This window comes from Pleurodeles waltl, chromosome 5 (genome assembly GCF_031143425.1).
Source record: "Pleurodeles waltl isolate 20211129_DDA chromosome 5, aPleWal1.hap1.20221129, whole genome shotgun sequence".
Classification (NCBI taxonomy): Eukaryota; Metazoa; Chordata; class Amphibia; order Caudata; family Salamandridae; genus Pleurodeles; species Pleurodeles waltl.
The window spans coordinates 824,463,722-824,491,184 of record NC_090444.1 but is presented as its reverse complement, the minus strand read 5'-3'; positions in this window follow the sequence as shown (position 1 = coordinate 824,491,184).

Below are 27,463 nucleotides of genomic sequence, written 5' to 3'. Positions count from 1 at the left end.
CCACTCATCGTTGACTGGGTCTGGTAGTGTGATTCCTGTTGGGTGGTAGTTATATGTTATTCTCTCTTTTCTTCCACCTTTTTCTTTATCCGTTCTGCTCTGTCTTTACCCAGTCTAATCTCTACTTTCTCCATTTTGCTCGCTCCACATCCCACCTCTTCTTCTATTCTGCTTTCTCCTTCATTCTCAGTGGGCTCTTCTTTGGTTCTCCTCTTTCCTCCCCAGCTCTCTTTATGCACCGCTACACTATCCAGGTTCTTGAAAGTGGTTGATCCATTGGATCACAGGTGACACAGATGTCATTCACCACCATCTGCACTCATTGTATCTTGTAACAAGAAAGACCAGAAGTTCAGCAGTCCATGCACGGGAATGTACCTGGGGCAGGTGAGCTGCATGTCTGACTGCATTCCTCTTTGCAGAAATTAAAAGTTTCTTGGAGTTTTGAATGCTGCAGATGATGAAGAGTCAATCGACCAGCTAATGTTTTGTACCCTAACAGTTCATTTGAAGTTCCATTCTTAGCTGGTCAGCTGGGATCTTACAATAGACACATCTATTTCCTTTCTTAGATCTGCTAAAAAAGCATTACCTGATTAAAAAGAAGGGGTCATAGAGCCTAGCCTTGGGGTACGTCTCAAACTAATGTAGGAGTTACTTAGAAAAATGGCATCGCTTAATATGTTGGGAATAGTCTTTTAAGAAAGACTTGAATCAGTACCAGGTTTTCCTTGAAACGTTGCACCAGTTGTTCATGAAATGAAGGAGAGTGAAGGAGAATCTTATGATCTACTCTGTTGAATACCACATAAAAATCAAATAGTCTAGTGATGCTGCTTGCCCATGTTCCATTTGGTAAAGGGCCAGAACCCAGATGTCCATTATTGCTGTTTCAGTGACTCTTAAGGGACGGAAGCCCAATTGGGTGTCCACCAGAAAGCCACCTTTCTCAATATGCTCCTGGAGTTGATAGAAAACCTCTCCTGCTAATCATGTGTGGCAAAAACTGGGAGGATTGAGTTCTGCCTAAAGTGATTAAGAGCAGAAGGGTCTAGCAATACTTATTCAATAGCCAAAGTTCCACTCCTTATTGTAATATTGACTCTTCTGTGAGGCTGCATTAATGATGTGGACTATATCATCTGCTTAAAAATTCCTATACATTTTTTAACTAGTGTGGTGGGGCAGGCACGTTTAAGAAATTCTGAAGGTTTTAATTTCACGTCACAGACAGTCACATTCTTCACGCATACAAGTTCCAAAGTTATCAGTTCACTCATGAGCTTGTCCAGTTGTGATGGCATGGTATCCGTATAGCTGTAAGGTTTGTGTTAATTTTGAGTATCTCCACTTTCCTTGTGGTAGTGGTTGACCAGGATGTCACAAAAGGCCTGTGTGAGGGTTGTCTATTTGTTATTGACATTGTTTGGTAGAGTTAGGCACTTTAGTGATTTTGAAGAGCTCTTTAGAGGAGTTTTTTGGCTTAACTGATTCAATCAAGACAGTGCAAGCTCTTGGCTTTATGTATTTCTTTTATTAAGTTATGTAGTATAGTTTACAGGCTAACTTGGTTAGGTGTTTTCTCTCAGTGGCCCTATTTATACCTCCCTTTTTCTGTCTGTAACAGCTTCTGTGCTTTTGGTAATGTTGAAGAGAATACGGGATGGGGAATGCTGTGGCTAGCAATGCAGATGCACTGTGCTTAAAATTCCTGATGTGGCAGTTATGGGTTAGAATGTTTTATGTGGCTTCATAATAAAATGGAATGACCACAGAAATTACCACTAGCGCATGGCTAAACCATGATAACAGGTAACAGAAGTAGTAGATGGAAGTAGACTGCAGTAAAGAACTAGGTACTGTAGGGGATCTGAGAAAGTTACTTAACAAATGTTAAAAATCTATATGGCATTATTGGCAATTGCTAGCACAGTAGGCATACAAAACATACGCAACAAAGAAATGTGCACACATTACTTTATCCGTAAAACAGAAAAACATTGTGAATTAATTTTAAAGTGCTATCTACCTGGTCTGTTGTATCTTTCTTTAACTAACAAGACGTAACATTACAAGGGCAAAAGTATGCATTGTGTTTCGCCCATGTTTCGGCAAGGGCAAATGTTGTCAAATTATTACATTTATGCAATACTACCATCCAGCGTAATGTATATGCAGAAAATATTGTGCAAGGCGATAAATTATTACATTATATTTTGAAGTTGTTATTTTACTTTTGGTGGAAGGGTTACATCAACATAACCAATGCTCACTTGGAAAACTGTATTTTTAGTTCTATTTTAAAGATACAAATGTCCAGATGGAAAGCAAAACAAAATGTTTTAATTTTCATGTTATAGGAGGCTGGCCTGGTTTGTAGTGGGTACCTAAGGTACTTACACTTTATACCAGGTCCAGTTATCCCTTATTAGTGAAATGTACTCAGTGTCTAGAAGCCAGGCCGTCTAGAGGTAGCTGTAGGCTGAGCAGCCAAGGCTGAACTAGGAGACATCCAAAGCTCTTCAAATACCACACTAGTCACACAGTACTTACAAACATGAAAGACAATACTTAGGGGGTCATTACAACCCTTGCGGTCGGTGTTTAAGCGGCAGTAAAAGCGGCAACAGGCCGGCGGTAAAAAAAAAATGGAATCACGACCGTGGCGGAAACCGCCAACAAAGACAGCCACTTTAACACTCAGACCGCCACGGTGGTACAAACAAACACTGCGGCGGTAACCGCCAACAGACAGGCGGAAGACAAGGTTCCACCCACTGTATCACAACAGTCCAATCCGCCACCTTTTCTGGGGTGGATTCACCGCAAACAAAAACACGGCGGAAACAGGACTTGGAAGGGAAAACGCTCACCTCTACACACCCCACGAGGAACCAGGACGCCATGGAACCCGTGCTCCAGATACTCCCAGCCTTTATCTTCCTGCTCCTCTACCAGGAACAACAAAGACGGCGGCGAAGACCACGGTGAGTACTGCACCTACGACACAGGGGAGGGAGGAGGGAAAAAAGAGTGACACACACAGGCAACACGCAACACTCCCACCCTCACCCTCACCCACTACAACACACACACACAAGTACATGTTGAAACATTACATTAACAACCCCCAACCCTCCCTGGAAGAATGCAAGGACAAAAGGAAATGAGTCGAACGTTTCTAATCTATTCAAATACAGTAATCAAAAATACATATATATATATATATATAGTCCAAGGTATCCCACCATCATAGTCCGTGGACCACTGGGCCCAAAATGCATGGGCTAGGCCCACACTCAATACCCGATCAAAACGGAGAGAACACTGCTGGGGCATCAGATAGAAATACAACAGGCACCTCAGGGGGAAGGAAAGGGGGGGCACCTCAGCCGGATGAGTGCACGACGCCAGATCCACGAGGGGGCTCCATGCCCACTGCTGTATCCTGGGGAGTGGAAAGCCACAGTCTCACAAGTCTTTCCAGTGGGTGGGTTGCCCACTGCTGCATCCTGGGGAGTGCAAAGCCACAGTCTCACAAGTCTTTACAGTGGGTGGGTTGCCCACTGCTGCATCCTGGGGAGTGCAAAGTCACAGTCTCACAAGTCTTTCCAGTGGGTGAGTTGCCCACTGCTGCATCCTGGGGAGTGCAAAGCCACAGTGCCACAAGTCTCTCCAGTGGGTGGGTTGCCCACTGCTGCATCCTGGGGAGTGTAAAGCCACAGTCTCACAAGTGAATAACAGTCTCCACTGGTTCTGGAGGGGGCTTTGTGCCCAGAGTGCTTCATCCTGCCAAGGACAGAGGTAGTGGATGTAAATCTCCACTGGTTCTGGAGGGGGCTTTGTGCCCAGAGTGCTTCATCCTGCCAAGGACAGAGGTAGTGGATGTAAATCTCCACTGGTTGTGGAGGCGGCTTTGTGCCCAGAGTGCTTCATCCTGCCAAGGACAGAGGTAGTTGATGTAATTCTCCACTGGTTCTGGAGGGGGCTTTGTGCCCAGAGTGCTTCATCCTGCCAAGGACAGAGGTAGTGAATGCCTTACTCCACTGGTTCTGGAGGGGGCTTTGTGCCCAGAGTAATTCATCCTGCCAAGGACAGAGGTAGTGGATGCCTTACTCCACTGGTTCTTGTGGGGGCTTTGTGCCCAGAGTGATTCATCCTGCCAAGGACTGAGGTAGTGGATGCCTTACCCCACTGGTTCTGGAGGGGGCCTTGTGCCCAGAGTGATTCATCCTGCTCGTGGCGGCCGCAGTAGCGTCGGAAGCTTTGGCGCTCATTGGCCTGAGGTGCTGGTGGCGGTTGTGTCCTGTTCAGCGGTGCTTGTGGCGGCGGTGTCCTGTTCAGCAGTGCTGGTGGCGGCAGTGTCCTTGGCAGGGGTGCTTGTGGCGGCGGTGTCCTGTTCAGCGGTGCTTGTGGCGGTGGTGTCCTTGGCAGCGGTGCTTGTGGCAGCGGTGCTTGTGGCGGCGGTGTTTTGTTCAGCGGTGCTGGTGGCGGCGGTGTCCTTGGCAGCAGTGCTTGTGGCGGCGGTGTCCTGTTCAGCAGTGCTAGTGGCGGCGGTGTCCTTGGCAGCGGTGCTTGTGGCGGTGGTCTCCTTGGCAGCGGTTCTGGTGGCAGCGGTGTCCTTGGCAGCATTGCTTGTGGCGGCGGTGTCCTGTTCAGCGCTGCCGGTGGTGGCGGTGTCCTTGCAGCGGTGCTTGTGGCGGCGGTGTCCTTGCTGCGGTGCTTGTGGCGGCAGTGTCCTTGACAGCGGTGCCTGTGGCAGCGGTGTCCTGTTCAGCGGTGCCTGTGGTGGTGGTGTCCTGTTCAGCGGTGCTGGAGGCAGCGGTGTCCTTGGCAGCGGAGCTTGTGGCGGCGGTGTCCTGTTCAGCGGTGCTGGTGGCGGCGTTGTCCTTGGCAGTGGTGCTTGTGGCGGCGGTGTCCTGTTCATTGGTGCTGGTGGCGGTCTTGTGCAGGTTTTCGCAGACTTGCCTGTTTTTCTGTGCCCCTTCCCCACCTTGGATGGTGGCGCAGCTGTCTTCACACTCCCAACTGTACCCCTTGGAGAGGCTTTGGTGGTAGATGTTTTGCCTCTCTCCTGCCGGGCACTGGCTAACTTTTTGGGCTTTTGAGGTGGGGACTGTCCGTGGTCTGGCTCCTTGGCACACTGGCTGCCTTGCTGCCTGGCGCACTCCAGAAGCCGGTTACTACTGTCACCACTGTTCCCGCAGATGTCGCGGCAGAGGTGCTGGGTTGGGACCTGGAAAGGCGGGCCCTAGGAGACTGAAGGGGTGGGGGACATGAGGGGAAGAGGTCAAGGTTGGACAGGAAAAGTTTTTTGGACACACTGGGACGGGTAGATGGAGGGGGTTTGGGAGTGGAGGAAGAGGTAGTGGTTGTAGGAGGTGTACGTTTGCTGACTTTGGGTGAAGGTGGATGGGCTGGAGGCTGCCGTGAGGTGGATGGCTGTTGGGTGGGTGTGTGGCTGCGTTTGTGTACCTTGGGAGGTGGGCTCACAGACACACTGGGAGAGGACACAGGGGATGTGTGAATGGTAGTGGGGGTGGTGACTGCACGTGAGCGGGGTGTGGTGGTGGGTGTGCTGGTGATGGAGGTAGTGGCTGAAGATGTAGTGCATGCAGGTGTGAATGGAGACGAGACTGGGAGGGAGGAGGGAGACGAGGAGGAGGGGGGCACAGTGGAGGCAGTGGCTGTTGGTATGTCTGCATGTGTATGATGCTTGCGTGCGTGCCTGTGGGATGTGTGGTGCTTATGTTTGCCTGAGCTTCCCTTGTGTGTTGACGTGTGTGCATGCTGGTCTGATGGTGTGCTTGGGATAGGCTGAGGTACAGGGGTTTGGGTCTGGGTGGAGGAAGTTGGAGGGGGGAGGTTGGAGACAGAGACAATGGCTGCCATCAGTGCTGAGGCCAGAGTCTGAAAAGCTCGCTGTTGGGCTGCCTGACCAGAATGAATGCCCTCCAAGTATGCATTGGTCTGTTGCAACTGCCTCTCTACACCCTGGATGGCATTCAAAATGGTAGACTGCCCAACAGTGAGGGACCTGAGGAAGTCAATGGCCTCCTCACTGAGGGCAGCAGGGCTGACTGGGGCAGGGGCTGAGGTGCCTGGGGCGAAGGAGATGCCCACCCTCCTGGGTGAGCAGCCACGGGGCACATGCTGAGGAGCTGCTGGGAGGGCGGTGCTGGTAGGGGTGGTGGCAGCTGTACCTGTTGATGCGGGGGGCACAGAGAGGCCCACCACCGCTAGGGAGCTCCCATCAGAGGAGGAGTCCGTCTCGCTGGTCTCAGCTCCTGTCCCCTCCATGAAGCTCACCTCGCCCTCCGTCTGGTGGCTTCTGACTCCGCTGTGTCGCCCTCCAGGAACATGTGGGATGCAGCTCCCTCCTGCTCCGGTGGCACTGCTCCTCCCCATGATGATGCTAATGCACACAAGAACAGGGAGACCACATAAATGGGGGGGAAGACAGATGAAAGACATGTTTAGTTCATCCAATACCGCTACAGTTGGCGGACACTACAGACACAGAAGCCCCCTGCACTACGCCGTGCAGTTAGAGTCCCCTAATTAATCACAGGGACATGGGTTACAAGGCCTATGCCCGATTGCTGCACACATGGAAGTCACAGGAGCCTGACTAGGTGTAGTTGGCTCTGAACACAGGTGGGGTGGGGTGCCACAGGGCCTGCCTTAAGAAGGGACCTCGCCTACTAAACTCGCCCTGGCCTAGGGGAACCCACAGCCCACCTCCCCCACCCAGACACCTACAATGCGCGCTGAATCAGCAGAATGAGAGTGTACTCATTCCCTTGTGGCTGCTGTGATCCCCTCAAGCGCCCATCCAACTCCGTATACCCCACCGCCAGGATCCGGAACATCAGGGGGGGTCATGGTGTGACGGGCACCCCTTCCACGTTGGGAGGGCATCCCCAGCTGGGCCTCCGCCGTCTTCTTGCTCCAGCACCGAATGTCCTCCCATCTTTTCCGGCAGTAGGTGCTCAGTCTGTGGTGGACCCCCAGGGTCCGGACTTCCTTGGCGATGGCACGCCAAATATCCTTCTTCTGGTGGGCGCTGACCTACAGGAATAGTACCGCCAGGGTTCATAATGAGCCCCATAGTTGACTTATACGTGACCTGGTACATTGAAAACGGCTGAGAAATAGTGTATGCACTATTTCACACAGGCTGCAATGGCAGTCCTGAAGAAGTCTTTGTATTGTGTCCTTATGGGTGGCAAAAGAAATGCTGCAGCCCATAAGGATTCCCTGGAACCCCAATGCCCTGGGTACCTATGTACCATATACTAGGGACTTATAAGGGGGGTCCATTATGCGAATTTGGAGTGAAATACAGAGTCATTAGTATGTAGTGACAAATTTAGAAACAGAGAGATCATGAGCACTGGAGTTCCGATTAGCAGGATTCCAGTGACAGTTTAGAAAACAGTAAAACACACTGACAAGCAGCTCATAACCCATAAGCACTGAGGTCCTGGCTATCAGGATCCCAGTGACACAGTAAAAAACACACTGACATCAGGCAGAAATTTGGGGTAACATGCCAAAAAGAGGGTACTTTCCTACATATGTAAGATCTCATTCCCATTCCTGTGTTGACAGAATGTTGTGCATTAAAATTTTCCACAATTCATTTTATTTCCTATTCATGAATTGTTTGTGTTGTTCAAAACACTAAAAGAAGGTTTAAATTTATCGACAAGTAGCTCTCTCTGTTCATTTTACAGGCAAGGAGCACATTTGGGCTCAATGTACAGAAGCACATTTTACGGGCACTAAGCTCACTTTGGGATTCTCGTGTAGAGCACTCTCTTGCTCAATCTAATAATATGAATCTTTGATTATGCTCTCTTAATGTTGCATGCATGTTGTTTACCTAAACTAGGGCCCTTATTTATACTTTTTCAGCGCCGTCGTCAAAAAGCGGCGCAAACTTACAAAATACAATTGTATTTTGTAAGTTTTGCTGCTTTTGCTTCCAAAAATGACGTAAATACGGCACTAAAAAAGTATAACTATGGGCCCAAGTCTTTCACTCAGCTTACAAGGTTTGTTTTCACACCCATGGGTGACAGAAATGAACTTAGTTCAATGCACCAAGTGCGAAAAACTGGTTGTTTTAGCCCTGCAGAACCCAAGTCAATCCGTAAATGAGGTGTTGTCAATGCTTTTAGGTTACTAACAGGGGCCAGCGGAAGTCCAAATCATTTTTCATTAATGATTTATACACTCAAGATTACTAGAAATGGAATATGTATTTCAACATATTTATTTCAAATAAGATAATAAAAAACAGCTTAGGTTTTCAATAACAGTAAAAACAGGGAAAATCATAACATCACAATTTCTAGCCCTTACACCTTTCCTGTGCTATCTCTAAATGCTATGCTATATCTAGCAGATGAATATAAATAAGTCTGAGTTTTGGAAGTGGTTCGAGTACCTGGACAACAGGGTTTGTTATCTGTTTGGAATAGCTTATCAGCTATTTCAAGCACAAGCCAAGAGCTAGGAGACTGCGTCTGTGCTGGAACACAACCTTAGCATCAGTTTGTGAAGGCAGAATGGAATGCCTCTGGGTGACCTGATGGAGGCTACTTCTGTCAAGATGGAATTTGGCACTGTGCTCATCTAAATCTGCGATCTGTGTCTGTGACCTAGGTGAAGTTTCTCTCCTGATAAGTGGTCAAATGGTAGTCTTCTTATCAGACTGCACTATTTTGACTATATGTCTGTACTTGTTCGTATTTGACTTAGACATGGTGATAAGTAGACACTTAACCCAGATTAATGTTGCACCAGGTGGTATATTTATGTCATCAGTTGACTGACCTGACACTTTCAAAGTTCTTAGAAAGATGACGTCAGACGACATCTGTGTCAAATGGCAAACACAACAATGATTCTGCAAATTTTGAGAAAGATGGTAGCCACCATAGTCAAAGACAGCATGTAGGAGGCTGGCCCCCTTTGTAGTGTGCAAAAGTAGGCAACCACACGTTGGTTTCCAGAGGCAAAAAATAGATCACCCAATGCTCTAAGTTTTGATGTAGCTTGTTCGAGCAGTTAGGCTAATCTTGGAAAAGTGCAAACCACTTGTTGAACTCACAGAATCAATCATGCCCACACACCCTCAAAGGAATAACTCAAGACTAATTTATAAAAATACTTCAGCCTTTTATGTACATTTTAAGACCAGGGTCATTAAGATTGGTTGAGTACTTTTGAAGTTATGAATTTTTTAACTTTTCATAAATGCAGTCTTTCTGTGCGTAATTACGCACTATAGGAATCAATAGGCAGTCACTTTTAAAAATACATATACATTTGCAACAGGGTCAACTTTTGCAGGTTGGTCGAGGCCGTCGGTGGGCACACTGTGCCAGCTGGAGATGATCGGACAGCTCCCAGCTCCTGTGGGAGTAGCGTGGGAAAGTTTTGTGGAGCCGGTATAGGGCCACTTAGGGGGACCACCTGGAAAAGGGTGGTTCTTGCAGATTTAAAGTTGGTGCCTTGGGGTCCCATTGGGGTGTCAAGGTCGCAAGGGGTATGGGACCCTGGGTGCACAGCTGGTTCCTCATTGCAGGGTGCTGGACGGCTGGGTGGAGGGTGAGTTGTTGATCCAGGAGTTGTACGCAATGGAGTCCCTTGGAGCTGGAGGTGAGTCTCTTGGAGGGCAGCTTACAGGACAACGGGAGCACTCTGGTAGGAGGTCCAGGGTGTTCCTGAAGTCCCTCAAATGACGCTTCCTCCTGGTCCTTTTTCCGCTCTGGGGGAGTTGGTTTACTTGGTGTCCAATGTCCACTGACCAGGACCAGGGGTATGACACGACAAGGCCACCTGAAGGTGCAGTGCCACCAAACTTGGCACACTTATGTGGTTTGTCCTGGCAGTTAGCAGTGTGTCATCGGGTCCAGCTGCAACTTCTGGTTCGGGAGATATTAGCCAATCAGTGAAGTGACACTCACTGGCTTGCTGGTCTTTCTTGGTTTGCAGAGTGGTACCTCCACTCAGAAGGGAGATCTTAGGCGATTTGTGAAGCCTGGAGGACATCTGGGTTTCTTGAGGTTAGTCCAGTGTACAGCTCCTCCGCAGCGGCGATTGTCAGTTCCTGGATTCAGCAGGCAGGGTTTGGCACATTTTTCTTGATGCAGCAGGTCCACATTTCTCTTGCTTTGCATCTTCTTTGGTGCTGGTCTTCTTTGCCCTTTTGAATCTAAAATCTTGGTCTGGGGTGCCCAAAAAATACTGGATTTAGTGGAAGTTTTAGGGAGAACCTGGTAGTGTCCAATGGGACACTTACCTTTGGGTGGCTGCACCCATTATAGTGACCACTTCCTGTGGGAAGGGTCATTTCCCTAAACCTCATTGGCTATTTTCTCTCCATGTAAGATGGAGGAAAAAGAGGGTCCACCTTGCAGGCAGCACTTTAGGGGTGGTGCATGCCAGTTAAGGACACTCCTCCTACCCTTTGTTAGGTTTCCCACCTTTGCTCCCACCAAAAGTGGGTGTTTGAAAAGGGGGATGCCAGCTGCTGCTAACAACAGGCATTGGGGTCGAGTTTCAAGGGCGGTAATCCCTTTGAAGCTCACCGCCAGTACAGTGCACATTCCTGAGGGAGGGGGTGTTAGCTCCTCCATCCAGGAAGAGAATTGTCTTACAAGCCGGAGAGGCAGGGCTCTCCCCCAAGGTTTGTATTTTGGCTGTCTGGAGGTGGCAGCTGGATAAGACCCGTCAGCAACCAGGACAGATGGCTGTATTCACTTACCTTGTCCCAGGTTTGCTAAGGCACAAAAGCAGATATCGCTCCAACTGCATGGGACATACATCTGCATGAACTAGCTGCAAGGTACACACAGCTAAAGGGACACATGCACCGTCAATTGCAAGCAGAGTTAGCACAACTGAACACAATCTATGTCTGCACAAACAAAACTCAAGCTGACACACATCAGATGAATACATAATGCATATCAGGGAGACAAGTCTTACACCATACATGCTCACATTGGACAACACAATATGAAATACTTACCATAATAAACAGTACACAATGTCATGACATCATCATTGAATTTACACTCACAGATCCATACACTCAACACATACCCTTGTGTGGGGGACACCAGCACTGCCCACAAAGTCAGATACTGCAAACAACAGCAAATGGATCAGCAAGTAGGCTGAAACACACACAACTGTAGGCAGACAACACAAGTTACTCAGGAACAATATTGTGGTAGTAAAGGAATTGCAGAACAAATGTGTCCCCCAAAATAAACTGTTTGGGTTTATTATTTCAAATTTTCAAAGGTCAAGGCCATTGGCCAGTCCATAGTGTGAGGCACAGGCAGCTCATGGTGCCCTCACTTGGCTCCTAACTGCCATGGAACTTGCACAGGAAAGGGCATCAAGTGGACAGGCAGGCACCTCAGGGATCATCCTTGGGATGGGAGGTCAGATTTGGGAGGGGGGTTTGGTCTTGGGTTCTGGAGGGGTTGTCTGCTTTTTGAGAGGGGTGGGCTTCTTCTTCAGGGGAGCGGTATGGGTGCTTGCACAGTGGGCAGGGGAGGCCTTTGACGTGGGAGGGAGGGGTTGGGAGCAGGGTGTGTCCTCTTGGGTTTGGGACAGGGGAGGAGGGAACAGGGGAAAGGGCAAGGTCAAACAAAAAAATATTCTTAGGGACACGGGGATGGTCATCAGAAGGGGGTTGAGATTTGGAGGTCGAGACAGTGGTTATCTACTGTGTTGCTGTGGACGTTGTGGGCATGTGCTTCTGGGGGTATGCTTCTGTTTGTGTGGTGTCTGGTGGGCCAGTGAGTGCTTTTGTGTATTTTGTGGGTCTGTGAGGTAGAGGTGCTGAGGGATGGAGTGGTGGATGTGTGGGTCTGTTACGGTGGTGACTGCCGGTATGCTGGATGTGGTGAATGTCTGTGTGTCTGTAGCTGTGGTGTCTGCGGGTATGCTGCTTGTGGTAGATGTCTGGGCGTCTGCTGGCTGTGTGTCTGCAGGTGTGATGGGTGTGGTAGGTTTGTCACTGACTGTTGGTGTGGTGCCTGTGGGTATGTTGGATATTGTGTGTGTAATGCTGGAGGTGGTAGGGGTGTCTAGGGAAGTGGTGACTGTTATTGTGTCTGTGGCTGGCTGTTGTTTGCTTGGGTGCCAGGGTGTTCTGTGGTGGTTGTGTTTGTGTGTGCTGCTCTTGTGTATTGATGTGGACACGTGCAGATCTGTCTGTGTGCTTTAGGTAGGTACGGGAAGGGAGGTTTTGGATAGGGAAGAGGGAGGAAGATCAGGGACGGAAGGTGGGGGTTTAATGGGTGCCATCAGTGAGGATACCAAAGCCTGAATAGATATCTGTAGGCCAGTCATTGCACCATGAATGCCTTCCAGGAATGCATTTGCCTGTTGTAGTTGAGTAGCCAATCCCTGGATGGCATTCACATGTCTGACTGACTCATAGAGATACTTCTCAGGAGGTCAGTAGCCTCCTCACTGAGGGCAGCAGTGGTAACAGTGGTTGGGGTGGAGGTGCCTGCCTCAAAGGAGACACCCACCCTCTTGGGTGAGCGGGCACGGGCAACTGGAGGGGGCAACAGGGAAGGCGGTGATATAAAGGGGGTGGCGGACAAGAATGGTACAGGGGGATGACCCAATGGGTCCACCACCACTAGGGAGTGTCCACTGGAGGATGAATCCGATGATGATGAGGATGTCCCGGTCTCCCCTATGACACTCCACTCACCCTCCAGGCCACTGGGTCCCTCTGTGTTCGCTCTGACTAGCATACATTACCATGATGTCAAGTATGCCACAGCAACAAACTCCAACTAAGTGGCCTATACATGTGCCATACCATATTCATGTATGCCATATGAACTGTGAACAATTGCCAACAGGATAATCTGGATCTGAGACAACTACATTTGGCTGAAGTTGTGCAATCACAATACCCATTCAACAAGCAGGAGACACCATCACCCTCAAACCTTTGCCCCTTGGAGCAGACCTCAATCACCTGTTAGCATACAGTAGTAGGCCAATGCAAAATGCATAGCCAGAGATCCCACACAAGGACACGCACACACCCATTTGTCACATACATGATGACCCAATAATAAGAAATTATGTTACAAAATCATGCCATGGTGGGGACAAAAGTACAATATCCTGGAGACGGTGGCATGGAAATACCCATGTCAAACTGGAAGCATATCTGCAATGCACACTTTACCAAGTGATATTTGTCCCAATAGAGTCATGGAGGAAGGATTAATGTTGCTCAGATAGGCCACACATGAAGCATGGAAATGGATACTGTAGACATCATGTGCAATATGTCAGGGAGAGATGTCCCCAAAATACACAACACATTGAAGCCACACGGTAATCAGCAATAATGTCCGGCACCCCTTACAATAACATACACTGAGTGCATCAGTAAAAGTCATTTGTCCTTTGTATGTTGGGGAGACCCTAAGATTTGCAAGTACTTGTAGAAGGCTCTCAACATGTTGCCCAATGGGAAGCTACATCACTGTCCCCATTTTGCTCATCTAAACTCAGATGTCTGTCTGTGGATGAATGCTTGTACTCAACCACATTTGATTTCAATATAACTGCAAGTCACTCCATGATGCTGGCCAGCAGTCAGGGTACAAACCTTACTCATTACAAATGTGTAGTGCATTTTTCCACATGATGCCAAACCAATGGCATAGATATTGCCATTGTGGCTCAAAACTCTAGGCCTAACTGTTATGTCCCTCATTGCTATTGCAGTTGTACACGCCAAATGGCATGCTATGATGTGTGAGGGTATGTGGGAGCAAATAAACAATGGTGACACACTCCTATATGCTTCACAACATGAAATATAACCCCATTGTATATGTACTAATCCACATGTTTCCATGCACTTATAGGTGAGTGAATACAGGCATCATCCCATCAACACAGGTAGACCATGCATGAAACTGCAGCTTACAAATGTTTTTCAAAAGAGAAAGGGATACCTGCTGACTGACATGTAGGCAGAAGGAATGTTGGCAACAGTGATGGCACATAAATCATGTCAATTGACATTCCCCACTTACCAAGGGCACGTATTGACCTATAGCTCAATCCAATGACAATGTAAGCCCTGTGACATATAAGTTAGACATCTTCCTATTACAGACTGCATTGATGCACCAGCCCCCATCACATGCTAAAGACAACTAGCTTCCGTATGGCAGATGCCTCTATACACACTTACCCAGATACATGGGAGAGGACAGTGATCCATCACTTACTTACCTTTGGCATGGAACATTTAGGAGTAGTTGTCTGTTGCATGACACACTACAACAACAAACAGTACTTGATTGATCTATGTACCAAGCCATATGTCATCCCTGCAGAGCAAGTGGTTTATGGACCCGACTCAGTTGTGTCCTAGGTCCCTGGTCCAATATACAAGATACATCAGTATGTACCATGTGACATGTCTAAACAAACAATGACTCATCTACTGTGTGGCCCATCCCTAATTGTCAGGGGGAGCTGTCAGAACCTACCACATTCCCTTGGCAATGGGACAGGCTTGAATATGCCCTGTATTCACCCTGTTGTGGTTGTGGGCTGCCGTCAAACAGCCATCAAGCTCCAGATAGGCCACCCCGTGAATGTGAGTCATTAGATGGGTCATGATCTGACGTGCATCCCGTCCACCTTGAGCGGACGTCCCCAGCTGGACCTCTGTGATCTTCTGTGCCAGCATCTCAGTTTCTCCCTCCTTTTTCTGCAGTGGGCGCTCACCAACTGTGCAATCCCGGGGTCCGCACATTCTTGGTGATGGCTCTCCACAATCCTTGATTTTGATGGGCGTTAACCTTCATGAATGCAAAAGACAAATGAAGAGAGCATGGTCACAAGTCTCATCACAAATGGTTAAGTCACAGCAAGCTAGAACTTTCCTATTTGTCAATACCCCCTGAGTGTGACACATGTAAGCCAATAAGTACAGGGACCTGACTACAGACATACCTTTCTCCATCTGCAGACCAACCCACTACCCTGCTCAGGCTCTACAATGACTAAGAAAGCTTACTGACATCATGTAGGCCATGCTCTAGCACCCCGGCTGAGATGTGAGCCACTATGAGACACATCACACCTCTGTGGCTTCTGAAGGGTGTACTCCTTAGGCATGAAAAAACCAACACATTCACACTCTATGAGAATGATTATTTGCATACAGTCCCTACAGGCAACTGCCAGAGTACAAACTCTAAAATTACACACAAGCAACAATGGCATGGTGGGTACAGAAAGTGTCTTCCCTGTCCATGTGTGCACATGTGACAAACAAATGCAGACTTAAGCCACTTAAGGGGGTGGGGTTCTGCACTATGTACCTATACCATAGAACCCTCCTTTGGACATATGTGTCCAACCTACAGAGATGGCATCCAACAAATAAAGGCATGCGTTGTACAGTTTCTGCTTTGTGACCAAACTACTGAGTCACACCTGCCAGGAATCAACACAATGTCTGCAGTATGGGACTGTCATTTATGCAATAAGCTTGTACAGGACAAATATGACCTGTAGGAAGGTTACAACAGGGCTGTGGGATAAACAGACCTACCATGAGTCAAAGACACACATTGAATATGATGTGAAGTGCACATATGAACTGGCTTAATGACTTACCTCTGTACCCATTCCTAATCTAATCAAAGGAATGAGGCATTCTGGGCAGGAATTTACACCAAAGCCTCAAATTGCTCACATGACAGGATCTGCTGGGGTACATGAAGTGGGCACAGTTGCATAGCCACAGTGACTCCCACCCAAGCCTAGACTAGGACCCATACTGGGGGATACATTTGACAGGCCATGGTCTCTGCAGGCTGAGCAGACAGAACCTACATTCCACTCCAGTCCTATTGCTTCCATGAATGACAGACAGCACATCAGGTAGCCAACAGCAATTTGGCATGTGGTGTGTGTGGCAACCTGAAATGCAGAGTGAGTCATGATATGCCCTCCAAACAACAGCTTAGCAAAGGCAGATGTGTTTAGAAATCGCTGTGGCAACATACACATTGCTCACATTACTCTCAACTGACTCATACAACATGCATACTCAGCTCATGCTGTCATGCAAAGAAATGTTATCTGACATTTACAACAATCATGAAGAAGGAGATGGCAGTGAACGGCAGTAATGTCTCCTCACCTACTTATGTGCATCCAACACAATGAAGATCTAGGAACCCAAAAACATCATACAACACAATGTGAAAGAACTCTACATGTGGCATAGACCACCAATTATTGTACACCCTATTGATGCCACACAGACTGCAACAACAGCCCCACATGAGTAGTCAACCTGGCACACATTGCAACATTCTAGCCTGTGAGGAGGGAAAGGATGGTGAAGTACAGAGAAAACCATGCACATGAGGCACTTACCTTCTCCTCTGGTGCATCATAGGGCTCTCCATAAGGGGGTGGGACCTCATCTACTAACCTCTCCAGCTCCTCTGGAGAGAAGGCAGGCACCCTATCACCTGCTGTACATGGCATGACTTCTCCCAGAGGTGGTACACAGCAGCTCAGGTTGTGCAGGTCTTGCTGGCAGCAGTGTCAGGAGTCAAGTGAGGGAATCTGCAGAACATGGCAGTCACGTCTGCCACGTATGCGCTCATCACCACTGATAGGCACATCTATCGACCCCTGTCCCCACTAGAAACAATGTTAGCCTATGGCTGTGTCCACCGTAGTTGCAACCGCCATGACCACTTCCACCTGGGGTCACGGGTGATTCCTAATGCCCAGTGGGGTATGTCAGGCAGTAGCCATTTTAGAGGCCTGAAATTAGTTATTGGGCTCTAAAAATGTTGTTTTGAGCTCGCAAATATGTTTATAATGTCCTGACATGTCGGTCCTACTACTCAAACACCATTGTAGTATGTTGCAGGTTAAAGGTGGCATTTAACAGTGGGGCACAGTTCACCCCTGCCGACGATCATTTTGGAGGTCATGATATCCAGGCACAAGTTGAAGGACAAGTGTGATGTATGTCTTTGAGTTATGTTCAGATACTTGTTGTGGCCACATGTGTGGGACACCATGGGGGTCACATATGATCCTTGTATTCTTTGCAGCTGTTTTGTGTCCTGGTTGCCATGTCCATCCCTTCTGAAATATCTTGTCACATGATATCATTGACATCCATTGTGTATGTTGCTATGTACACATTGACTAATATTAGAACTCATGTCATACAAAGGTACCCAGGGAGGGGGAGGATGTGACAACCACCTGTCTACCTTCCACTGCCACACCTTCAGACCATGGAAGGACACCACATAATCCTCCTGTATCGTCTGAATAGGCAAACAATAGTGGACGTATGTGGTCCATTGGTGCCAGATCTGATGCCAGCAATTAGTTAACCCACCAGCATATCACTCATTGTAGTCCTGTCAGTAATTTACACTTCCTAGCCACCGGGCCACTCCAACATGCAGTGACACCGTCAGCTGTCATGTGACAACATATGTTCAGTCTAGTGTTGAAGGTTGTCCTCTCAGCAATGTCGAAACACCTGGACAGCTATATACAGTTTCCCCTTCATCAGGATTTAGCCCATTTGAAGTCTGGCTGTTAAGGTTTGCACGCCTCCCACATGTGGTGGGGGCCATTGATTGCACACATGTTGGCTTGGTCCCAGTGCATATCAATTAACAAGAATACGACAACAGAAAGAACTTCTATTCCATCAACATGCAAGTTGTCTGTTTGACAGATCTTTACATTTCACAGGTCTTTGCCCGTTATCTGGGTCCAGCCCATGATTCTTTCATAATGTGGAATAGCACTACACCCCAGCTCTTGTCACTACTGTACCCAGAGAGGGCCTGGCTGGTTGGTGAGTCACATCTGTTCTGCATATTTGTGTGCAATGTCACGTGCCACAACCCTGAAAAGAGGGACTCATTGTTGCACATATGTCCCATTGCTTAAAAGGAGACTGCATATCCAAACCATCCTTGATGTTGACCCCAATAAGCAATCCAACTACGCCCAGGGGAAGTCCACTTCAATGATGCCCATGAAAGAAAATGTAGGTGTCTGGACCGGACAGGTGGAGCCTTCCTCTACTCACCCAGGAAAGTGTGTCAAATCACTGTGGCATGCTCCATGCTCCACAACTTTGCCCTGCGGAGTAGTATCCCAGACATCCCAGGGAAGGAGGAGCCTTCAGTACCACCGGGTGAGACTCATGAAATGCTAAGTGAGGATGACAGTGGTGCAGAGGAAGTAGCTGACTTGCGGAAAAATGTAATCAATAGCTGAGTATAAGTATGTCATGTAATGTAATGACTGTGACTGTATGAAGAATTGTAGTTGTTAGAACGTGTGGAGTATAGTGTTTCGGCAACAACTAGGGAGCTGATACTCTGCAATATTCAGCCAAAGAGGTGCTTGAAGAGTTAGTCTTTGATATACTCCCACCTTGATATAGCTACTTTGTTTGTGTCAGTCTCTTTGTAATGTAATTTCCTTTCCAGATGTTTGGTATATAATTTGTGTAATAGGTATTTTTTCAAGCCTATACCCCTTGTTTTGTCTTTGCACAGGTACTTTCACCATGACATCCTCATGTGGGCATTTCAGAGTTGTGACATTGGCAGGTATCTGAAGCAATTCCGACATACAACGTGGACATGGATTGTTCCAGGTAATGTAGGTCACAGATTTTGGGTGTATGAGACCTGTGCCAAGGTAGCTTGAACAGTGCTTGGGTGGAAGGTCAGAAGTGCACATTGGACTTGTTTAGTGTGCTGTGCTGGGCCGATTGCATCATGTGTGCCATCATGTGAGCATGAAATATGTAGTCATCATGTGCAAGCTAGGCATTCACCCTTCACATAGGCTAGACACTCTTCTTGTATGACCTGTATGTAGCAGCAGATGTGTTTCATCAATGCAGGACAAGTGCCATACCACCAGATGCATGGTCATTGGATTGTGGTAGACCCATGATCAGGGACTGCTGTACTGCTGTCTGTTTGTACCTTGGTTAATGTTATGTTGTATTTCTTTAGTTTGGTATATGATACGACTGAAGCTGGTGACTCAATCCACTTTTCCGTTTGCCTATTGTACAAGACAATGTCTGACAAATCCCTTCCTTCGGTTGTCTGTGGGGGCTGTATCTTAGTTTGGGTATCTTGACACAAGATGAGTCAGCCATTCTTGGCTATCACAGTCCAAACATTTCAACAGCTTATGTGCTGGAATAAAATGTGTGTTGTGACCAGACACTTGTACCAATATGTTTGTGTGTGTTGGTTGTAATCCTTAGCAGGACACTGTACCTGTAACATATCCCTCCCTGCATTAGTATCTTGTGTTTCTTTATTTTGCTTTACATGGCCTTACAACTCTACATAGCAACAAATGTAAGTACATTTGTGCATCAAAAATATTGGGGCATGGTTGAAAAGAACTGTGAAGTGTTCAGTCATGGTGGATGAAATCATTGGAGTAGATGCCACAACACTGGAAGTCCAAAGTCTAGTGCACGCCTCCCACTGGAAATGGAAGGTGGTTGAGGAAAAGTCAACAGAGTAAAAATGTGGCACACAAAGGAAGTCATTAAGGAAGAGATCACTGGCTGGCAGTGGTGGGTGTCTTGCCATTCGTACCTCCTGGAGTCTTTGCTGAATGTCCCTGTTTTGTGGTGGGGGGGATCTGCTGCTACAAAGGCAGTGGTGTCTAGGGTGGGTTCTCCCCCTGACAGGGCCTCCCTTCCAGTGGCTGGCACCTGTGAAGGGCCTGCTGTAGATACCCAAATGAAGGGGGTAGAATGTTGTTGACGATCCCTGATCAGGGTAGTGTTAATATCCCCCAGCACCCCTGTTAGGGAGGCCATTTTGGTATTGTGGGCCTCCTACTGTTCAAGCATATCCCTGTGGATGTCACTCTGAACCTGTTTGATCTCCCAGGGTTCTGCAAGTACCTGGCCTATCACGCCTCGGGCCTTATGATAGACCCCCAAGAGGGGGCTGATGGTGTTCTGGCCAGGAGCAGCCCCAGTAGCCTCACCCCACTGGCCCACAGCATCTCTCCCATGCACAGCCTTGTGCCCTTGCAACAAGGTGCCCCCTCCCTGTAGTTCCAGGACCATTATTACCCTAGGTGTTGTGCTGCGACTCAGGATCCTGGGCTGGAGGGCACAAGATGGTAGGCACTGTCCTAGGGAAACAGGTTGGGGGCAAAAGGCTACCTGTGATGTCGAGACAACAGGGTGAGAGATGATGTAGTGGCCACAGTGAGTCTCACTGTTGGGGTCTGACCAGGTTGCTCAGATGGGCCAGAACCATCCTCCACGTCCAAACATTCAGGAGTGTCTTCTTCACTGAGGGTTTCATCTAGGGGGGTAATGGCAGCCTGTTTTGTGGGATCTGTATCGCCAGTGGCAGCTCAACCTGTTGATGTGAAACATACAATGTCACTGGTTGTATTGTGACAACTACCTCCAAAGGTTTACAGTGACATTTTGCAAAGACCTTCAATTGAGGTTTCATAAAAGATGGAATTGAGCAAGTGAACATTGTTTTTGTGTTTGAAGTTGGGGCATGGGGCCTATTGGGTTTGGCATTCCATCCACTCCCCTCTACATCCCCCCACCATACATATGTGATGCTCCCAGATAGGTAAACTTCATTTGAGAGTTAAGACACAAGGGTATTTGGGCATGAGAAGACTATGCTTGTGTTTAGAGTGGGGGAGGCAGACCCTCCTGGACTTAGCAGTCATTTCACTACCTGTACTACACACACCATATAAATGGTATCCGCCCAGGTGAATACACTTTAATTGAGAGTTCAGACACAGGGGTCTTTGGACAGGAGAATGCTGTGCTGGCATTTGAAGTTACAGAAACAGGGCCTGCTGGGAGTTGCAGTCAAGTCACTCTTTCTAGTACACACACCATACAAATATTTCCCCCCAGGTGAGTACACTTGATGTGTGAGTTACCAAACAGGAGTATTTGGAGAAGAGGACACTGGACTGGAGGTTGGAGTGACAGTAAGGGAGCCTCCTGGGAGTTGCAGTCATGTAACTCTCTATACTACACACACTATCAGAGTTAGGACACAGTGGTCTTTTAAGAAGAGAACACTGGTCTGATGTTTAGAGTTAAAGAAACAGTGCGTCCTGGGAGTTGCAGTCAGGTCACCCTCACTGCTCCCCAATATTTGACAAATGTTATCCCCACAGGTAAGTAAACTTCATTTGGGAATTAACAACCAGTGGTCTTTGGAGAAGAGAACACTGGGTTGGTGTTTGCAGTTAAAGAAACAGTGCCTCCTGGGAGGTGCAGTCAGGTCACTCTTGCTATTCCTCAGTACTTGACAAATATTATCCCCCCGGTGAATAAACATAATACGGGAATTGACAAATAGTGGTCTTTGGACAAGAGAACGCTGTATTGGTATTTGGAGTTACAAATACAGGACCTGCTGTGGGTTCCGGTCATGTCACTCTCTTTAGTACACACACTTGACTAATGTTATCCACTCTGGTGAGTACACTTCAATGGAGAGTTCACTAACATATGCTTTTGGACAAGTGAACTCTGGTCTGGTGTTTGGACTTAGAGAAACAGTGCCTCCAGGGAATTGCAGTCAGGTCACTCCCTCTACTTCCCAACACTTGACAAACTGCCAGGTGAGTAGACTTCATTTGTGAGTTTACAAACATGGGGATTAGGAAAAGGAAACACTGTGCTGGTGTTTGGAGTTACATAAACTGGGCCTTCTGGTAGTTGCAGTCATGTCACTCACTCAAGTACACACACTGTACAAATGTTATCCTCCCAGGTGAGTGCCCTTCAGTTGGGATTTCACAAACAAGGGTATTTGGAGAAGGAAACATTGTGCTGATGGTTGGCATTACATAAACTGAGTCTGCTGGGAGTTGCAGTCATGTCACTCACTCTAGTACACACACTATACAAATGTTATCCTCCCCGGTGAGTACACTTCAATTTGGAATTCAGATACTAGGGTATTTGCAGGAGGAAACACTGTGCTGATGTTTGGAGTCACAGAATCTCGGCCTGCTGGGAGTTGCAGACATGTCACTCACTCAAGTACACACACTATACAAATGCTATCCTTACCTGTGAGCACACTTCAATTGGGAGTTCACGAACAAGGGTATTTGGAGAATGAGACAGAGTACTGATGTTTGGAGTTACATACACTGGACCTTCTGGGAGTTCCAGTCATGTAACTCTCTCTAGTACACACACTATATAAATGTTATCCTCCCAAGTGAGTACACTTCAATTAGGAGTTCACAAACAAGGGTATTTGGAGAAGGAAACACTGTGCTGATATTTGGAGTTACATAAACTGGGCCTTCTGGGAGTTTCAGTCATGTCATCACTATAGTCCACACACTATACAAATGTTATCCTCCCAGGTAAGTACATTTCATGTGTTAGATCACAAACATGGGTCTTTGGAAAAGAGGACACTGGGATGGCTGAGTGGAGTAACAGTAACAGTGCCTCCTGGCCTCAGCAGTCATGTCAGTTCTTGTACTACACACACTATTTATATGTTATCCTCCCAGGTGAGCACTACAATTGGGAGTCACCAAAGAAATGTATTTGGAGAAGGAAACACTGTGCTGACGGTTTGAATAACAGTAAGAGAGCCTGCTGATAGTTGTAGTCATGTCAGTCCCTGTACTACACACACTTGACAAATGTTATACTCCCAGGTGGGTACACTTCAATTGGGGGATTAAAACAAGGGTATTTGGTGAAGGAAACTCTGGTCTGGTGTTTGGAGTTGTAGAACAGTGCATGCTGGGAGTTGTAGTCATGTAACTACCTGTAATATACACACACACTATACACAAATGTTTTCGTCCCAAGTGAGTACAGTTCAATTGTGAAATGCCAAACAGGGGTCTTTGGACTGGTGGACACTGAGCTGGTGAGTGCAGCTACAGTAAAGGTGGCAAAAGGTGAGCAGTGAGCATGCATGACATGGCATTTTAGTAACAATATTAGTGTTGTGACTTACCAGACTCCACTCCCCCAGGTATTCCTGTCAAGCTCTCAGGATGCAGGATGGTCAGAACCTTCTCCTCCCAGGGAAAGAGATGTGATGGGGGTCTGGGAGGGCCACTACCAGTCTTCTTGGCCTGCAGCTGGTGCCTGGAGACCAGGGATCAGACCTTGCCCCTGAGGCTGTTCCACCTCTTCCTGATGAACTCCTTTGTGCGCAGTGTGATCCTTTAGCATTTACTCTGTCGACTATCCTGTCCCACATTTCCATTTTCCTACTAAAAGGAGTGTGCTGGATGTAGGCTCCAAACAATTGTGGCTCAGCTCTTATGATTTTTATCCACCATGTCTCTTAACTCATCGTCTAAAAAATGGGGATTTTTGGAATGTGACATAGTGGGAAAAAAGCAGGTGACCATGGCTTACTAAAGAGGGGAAGTGCAAAAGGGTGTGCCTGGACAAAAGTGTGTACAGGGTGTTGTATGAGATGGTGAAAAAAGTGGTGCCTAGTATCTGTGCAGTATGGGAAAAAGTTGCTTTGTCCTGCTCGGTCTTGCTGAGAAAATTAGGGGAGAATTGTGTTGTGTGAAGGGATGTGTTTTATATTGCCCTTTGCAGGTGTGTCCAGTGTGGCAATGTGTGATAGTTGTGTTGTTTTCAAATCTATCCAATGTGCTGTTGTGTATTACTTTGCTGACCGCCGTGTTCAGACCGCAATCGACTGACCACCATGGGTGCCCACAACTGTGACTGTGGGATTGTAATACAGTCAGTGGTTGGTGGCTGTGCTGGTGGGGCTCGAGGTCACACCACCGCTGCCGGTCTGCCTTTTTTGGTTAGTGGTCAGCAGTCCTGCCTGTATGACTCATAATGGGGTGGTCTATAAGACCACCAACATGGTGGTCTTTTTAGGACCACCAACATGGTTGTCTGGCGGTCCGACTGCCGAGCTTGTAAGGAGGTCCTATAGATAAAACTGAACATGTCCTGTGTACATTTTCAGAAATTAAGACTAAAAGAAAGAAGCTTAAAAGCAAGTGATTAAAATTGATAAAATAATAAAATTATGGAGGGAAACAGTTTTAAGATTTATGACATCCCTAGAATAATTTCTAGACTAAATAGTCACAAAATTATCACTGAATGTGTTTTTGATTGATCTTACTATTCAGAGACATTCATTGTCCATCTACAGACGAAAAGCATGTCAGAATTGTTCATTTCATTAAATCTCAATTCATTACTTGTTACATGTTCAATAACAGGTCATGAAACTGAAATGAAAAAGGGGTCTCTGCATTATCCTTACAACAATGTACCTGGTAAATTATGTGGTATGAGCACATTATCTGACTGAATATTGTCTCTATTTTTGTGAGTCACATTACTCCTGAAATGTTAATTATATTTACTGAACAAATCTGATATTATGAAAATACCAAGTGACTGCTTTGGTGGAACTTTTTGTTGCAAAGTTTCTGAATCCCCTTTGCCTCCCACTGATCATTCAGAATGACCCTTCTTGGAAGGAGAGGAGTGTCAACAACCTACCTACTGGATCTTTTGTATGGTGTTGGAAACCATAACTGTTTAGTAGTGTACAAAGTCATTTGATAAAGTACCCTCAGTATGAACATAAATATTGAAATTTCATCTTGCAATAATTTTATTTTCTGGCCTTGAAACTCTTCACTGAAGTTTGGAATTCTGCTGAGAGCAATTTGTTACATTAAGGGGTACAATTTAGGACTGTTTTTAAGCTCAGTTGTTGTAGTCATTGGTGGATTGCATTAACCATATTTGTTTCTTTTCAATATATGGGTAATGTGGACTGACCGAAGGGTGACTGTCCAAGGTCAACTATCGCAGCAATTATCCCAACTGAAGTGAAGTGTCCGAGAGTAGTGGCATGCAATTTACAAATAATGGCAAATGTACCTGGGCCTCATTTACAAGCCCTTTGCACCACCGCTGTGTCATTTCCTTGAAACAGCGGTGGCGCTACCGGTGCACTACACTGCTCCATATTTACAAACTAAGGGGGTCATTCCGACCCTGGCGGTCCAAGACCACCAGGGCCGTGGACCACGGAAGCACCGCCAACAGGCTGGCGGTGCTTCCCAGCCCATTCTGACCGCGGCGGTAAAGCCGCGGTCAGAAAAGGGGATCCGGCGGTTTCCTGACGGATTTCCCCTGCATGGGCTGAATCTCCATGGCGGCGCTGCAAGCAGCGCCGCCAGGGAGATTCTGACCCCCTTCCCGCCATCCTGTTTCTGGTGGTTTTTACCGCCAGGAACAGGATGGCGGGAACGGGTGTCGTGGGGCAGTGCCCCTGGCATGGGCAGTGCAGGGGCCCCCTGAAAGGGCCCCATAAAGATTTTCACTGTCTGCTTAGCAGACAGTAAAAATCGCGACGGGTGCAACTGCACCCGTCGCACCCTTGCAACTCCGCCGGCTCCATTCGGAGCCGGCTTCCTTGTTGCAGGGCCTTTCCCGCTGGGCCGGCGGGCGCTCTTTTGGCGGTCGCCCGCCGGCCCAGCGGGAAAGCCAGAATGGCATCCGCGGTCTTCTGACCGCGGAGCGGCCATTTGGAGGTTCCCGCCAGGCGGGCGACTCCCGCCGCCCGCCAGGGTCAGAATGACCCTCTAAGTCATTGGCCCCAGTGCGTCAGATTGTAAAGCCCTGCATCATATTATACCCAGTGTAGGCGTTCCCACAGGAAAAGCCACACAGAACTTATGCAGTGAAAGTTACTACATTTCACTGCATCATTCTGTGACTTTACTATATCAAGATTTTTCTGCCTGCTCAGAGTAGGCGTAAAATTGACACATGGCTTTTTCCTTTGGGTGACTCCTCACATTGCTAGAGTTGCATCAGTTTAACAACGCTACTCCAGCAATGCGTGGGTTTAGCGCCAACAGATGCATCAGAAATTTTGATGCATCTGTGAAAACAAAGGCCATGGAGCTCTGTAATATTAAAACAGTGCATCCATAGTGCCGTTAGGGGATGTGCAGAAAGTCCAAGAAATCTGACGCATCGATGGCTATGCATCAGATTCTTGTAAATGAGGCCCCCAATGTGCAGGCTATCTTGATGCCAAGTTATTTAAATACGTTTTTACCTACAGCCACCTATGTGCAGTGTGATCACATTCCACCACTTATGTATGCCCACTCATTTTCAACAGGGGAATGTCATGAGCAAAAGGTTGCCACCTTGAGAAGTGCTATTTATGACTGTCTGAAGCACTGATAGCTAGGATGACAAAGTAATTTGCTTCAGAATTGTTTGTGAGAAAGGCATATGCAGATGTGACATGTGCAAAATGTGCCATGCCTAACAACAATATAGGGAAGACAAATTTTTTGTCTATTAATAGGCCTTATATTTTGGGTAGTTTTCATTAAGGTAACCACAAATACATGCCATACAGACCTTCTTTGTAGTAGTACCTGGTTGTGTGATAGGGCAAAAGTGGTCACATGTTCTCAGCGCTGTATGTGTATATTCAGTGGAAGTAGACGGGTGGAGAAATGTGGATGTTTTCAGCATGAGAAAATGGCTGCCGCACCTAGTCAAGGGCAGGCAGAATTTTTCAAATATGGGGAACCAGAGAGACCTTTGCCACATCTTATTTAGAAACACCAGAGGCCTTGTGCATCAAAAGTGATTGATATTGTCATTCTTCATGCAGACACATACACCAACTCTTACATCATTCCTCTGCTGCCTACCCTGTTCTGTAATTACCAAACCACAAATATGCCCTACCATCAGCACTACTCCTCTCCTTCATCCACGTTATTTTCATCCACGTACCCCAAGAGGTCTGCAACAAATAGCATGCAAAGGTGGTCAGCAATGTATACCATGGACAATAAGACCGAGCTCATTGGTAACTTTGAAGTGGGTTTGAACAAGCATGTAGATGATTTTGCACCTCAAGTCAACAGAAGGAGGTTCTGTACCTTTGGCCCTACTAGACTGCTACAAAGTTCCATTCCAAACACTACACATGTCCTTCTGTAATCATCATTAGGTGTAGCCCCTACACCCACTATCAGTTTTTACAGTATTGTGTTGGTGGTTAGCCCATCTTAGATCACAACTTACTCACTGTAGCCTTCCATTGATCTCCTTCAAACAATTACATATATCCTAAGGACATATTGCCCGCCCCAAAGCTATAACCCTTTGGTCTTGCCTCATGTACAAGTGTCACTCCAACCTTAGGCAAGGTGTAGGATGTCCATGTTGGGTTAAAGGTGAAGAAAGCAATCCATGCACTGGATTGCTTGACAGTCCTGGAGAAAAGGGCAGTGTAAAAGACCTGACTAGTATCATTTGTAGGTC